A 3,726-nucleotide genomic window follows, 5' to 3' on the forward strand; every position below is an offset into this window, starting at 1 on the left:
AAAAAAAAAAAAAAAAAAAAAAAAAAAAAAAAAAAAAAAAAAAAAAAAAAAAAAAAAAAAAAAAAAAAAATCTAACGCTGACTTTAGAACACTTTGAAATATATATATATATATATATATATATTTATATGTATTTATGTTTTTAAAAGTGGATTATTCCCAAAGATCCTTTTCCTCCTTTCTTTTCATAAAAGTAAAATCTTTTTAAAAGATCACAGATGATGTATGGTCCCCACGGTTATTTGTAAACTTAGGGTATATTTCTTTCTACAATATCGTTACAAATTATATTTTAACATATTTATATTCTCCATTAAATTAAATCTCAACTAATTTAACTAATTTTACATGATAAAGTATATACAAAATAAAATCATTTTATATGAAAATAATTATTTGCATTATCATAAAACGGTTAAAGAACTATCCGATGTATGTGTCATGGTCTTCTAAATTGTGATGCTACCCTCCGTTGTACACGAGAGTCTTGCTTGCCTTTATTTGGAAAATAAGAGTAATATATGACTTGAGTATTTTAAGAAATACAAACACGCACAATGATGAGTGAGACTAACCTTTTGATCAGCATTGTACTTACGACATTGGTGTAGCTTCCATTATCAATTACAAGACTACAATGAGTCCCCTTGACTAAACACCTTGTGTGACATAGGTTGTCTCTTTGATCAACAACATCATTATTTGTAACTTGAGTTTTAAGAAGTCTTCTGGTTACAAGTACCAAATGACTTCCATCTTCTAGTTCCTCCTCATGCTCCTGAATTTCCTCTTTAACTAGCTCATTATGGTCACTTTCCTCACTATCTGCGACAACTTGTCCATTCTTGATGATCATGACTCTCTTGTTAGGACAGTCACGACTAAGATGACCAATTCCTTGACATTTCCAACATTTGATGTCTCTATTTCTTTCTCGAATCTCCTTATATTCCTCCGCTTTCTCTTTACCCTTGGAGGTCTCAGCTTTGTTCTTTTTGTCAAGATCATACTTGCCTCCAACTTTGAAATCTATCTTTTCAATATTTGTATTCTTTTTCCAAGTGTGGAAAGTAATAGACTTTGAGATACCATACCTCTTGGAGTTCTCCTTCTCCCAAGCTAGTTGCCCTTCGATTTTGATAGCAAGGTGTAACAATTCTTGCATATCAAAGTATGCTTGCCTATCCACTTGATGAGCAAGTTGTCGGTTTAACCCACCAAGAAATCTATCCATTGTATCTTCCTTATCTTCATCAATACATGCTCTATTCATAAGGGTCTCCATTTCTTTATAATATTCTTCAACACCTTTGGATCCCTGTTGTAAAGTATAGAGTTTTTGCTTGAGTACTCGAGAATAATGCTTAGGAATGTACATTTTTCTCATTAATGTCTTCAATTCCTCTCATGTTTCAATTGGTTCTTCATAATTTCTCCTCCACTCTGATTTCAAAGATGTCCACTAGATAATGACGTAATCACAAAATTCAACCACAACAAGCTTCAACTTTCTTTCTTCACTGAAATTGTTGCAATCGAAGATATGCTCAATTTTGCTCTCATATTGCAAATACTCCTTTGGATTAGATCTCCCATAGAAAGTTGGAATTTTTAGCTTTACTCCCGTGACTCCTTTTTCTTTTTCTCTCTCATACTGATACTCCCTCTCAATTCTTTTTGGTGCTAAAATTTCTCTACCCCTTCTTCTGACTCTTCCTCTCTCTCGACCGACATCTCTCCCTCCCCTAGGACTATGTCCCGCTAAAAGGGTGACATTGTCATCTTCTTCATTTTCAACTCATTCATTCAAGAGTACTTCCCTCCCTTGAAGATTACCTAAGGCTATTTCAATTCGCTCCATCCGGTCTGTCAATGTACTAATAACTTGATTCAAACGAGTAATTGTTCCGACCTGTGCTTCTCTCCACCTAGCTTCATTGATCTCTCCTCCATTTCCTCCATCTTGGTTCATGATTGTACAAATAGTAGTGGAATATGTTTAGGACCTCACACACTCAACTCACTGATCTTACACTTAGGGACACTCGTGTTCATACACACAAAGGTACGCTATTCGGGAAAGTGACTAAATTATGATCAAGGTAGGCTAATATATCGGTAAAGCAATTCTGATAGTAGCAAGCTATTCAAGGCAATCAAGATAAGTTAATTATGAAATAACAACAAAATAAAACAAGACGTGAACAAAAAAAAAAAAAGGACACGAAGATATTTTTGGATATAATTGCACACTGAAAAAAATTCCAAAAAGAAAGGACGTGAAGATTTTAAGAACGATCTAACTCTCCTTTTTACAGATTTCGGGAAATTTAGAAGTTATCTTCAAGCGTAGATTATGAGGAAAAGAAAAAAAAATATCAAACACAACGGTTCTAGATTTAGATGGATGAAGAAAAAGATGTGAATCGAAGTTTATTTGATCTTCAAATAAATATGCAAATGATGATAAATATCGTTTATAATCACAATCGTAAGAACAAATATGTTAAGATTTTTTTTTTCAAGATCTCAACGTGATCTTTAGGAAGAAAATGAGAAAAAAAGTGAAAAGTTGATAAATAATGGTTGAAATGACAGCAAAAAAAATAAATGGACAAGTTTAAAGAAAAGATAATATATAAGCCTAGGCTCTGATACCAAATTGATAAGACAACCCTAATCCTCAACTCAACTATCCAAACTTTTGAATCCTCAACCCAACTATCCAAACTTTTGTTGAAGCAAGAACCTTTGAATCATAAGTAATTAACACCTCCTTATACGATTTGGATCAACCAAGAGATAAGGCTAGAATTAGATTACCTCTTACGATCAAGATCTAGAAGCAAGATTTGGAAATCTTGTTCTAAATTGAGTCACTCCACAATCTAACTTGATCAAGGCTTGATTGAATGGCACGGGTGCAATTCTACCACAAGAATTGCTTGAAACTTAGAAACGGAAAATATAATGCTCGGATTTTTAAGGGAAACGTCTAAATTTGAGATCTGAATTACATTCATCCACGAATCTGATTTTTACAAACGACGAAGTCAATTTTGACCAATTGACCATTGCAAAATGAAAACAAAAAAACAATAAAATATTTCAACAAATGTTTATATGTTTGAGTGGCTAAAGAAATAAACTTGAAATCTATTAGGCTTCACTCGTGTAGGTTCAAACCCTGTTCACATGTGCGAGCATAAACCCACCAGTCGATTCGCACACCTCCTAGGCCCCCTCTTTAGTGGAGGTCAACCCGCACTTTTTATGTATACTTTAGTTAATGCAGTGCATGGCTTGTTGAACCAATAATTGAATATGCCATATGATCCATGACATTGATGGTATGGGTCCCAATAATTAACCTACTTTAAAGGAAAAATATTATTATAAATTTGAAAAATTCTCAAGTAATGATAAAAGTACTTTGCCTAAAAAAGGAAAAAGAAAATGACATAAATACTTTATAATATATACAAAATATCGAGTCATAGATTATAACCTCCGACCTTAAGAACATAATACACATCAATTATTAATAAATTATGTTACTTTGATACCTTATGATAGATTTGCAATTCCAAATTCATTGAAAAGGTCACACCTCTTCCTCTTTTAATCAGAATCAATTGAGCTCGAGGTTTCAAAGACTTCTAAAACTTTTTTATGGTAATTCTATTTCATGTCTCGTTTCACAAAAAAAAAAAAAAAAAAAAAAAA

The sequence above is a fragment of the Cucurbita maxima genome, unplaced genomic scaffold (genome assembly GCF_002738345.1).
Source record: "Cucurbita maxima cultivar Rimu unplaced genomic scaffold, Cmax_1.0 Cma_Scf00030, whole genome shotgun sequence".
Classification (NCBI taxonomy): domain Eukaryota; kingdom Viridiplantae; phylum Streptophyta; class Magnoliopsida; order Cucurbitales; family Cucurbitaceae; genus Cucurbita; species Cucurbita maxima.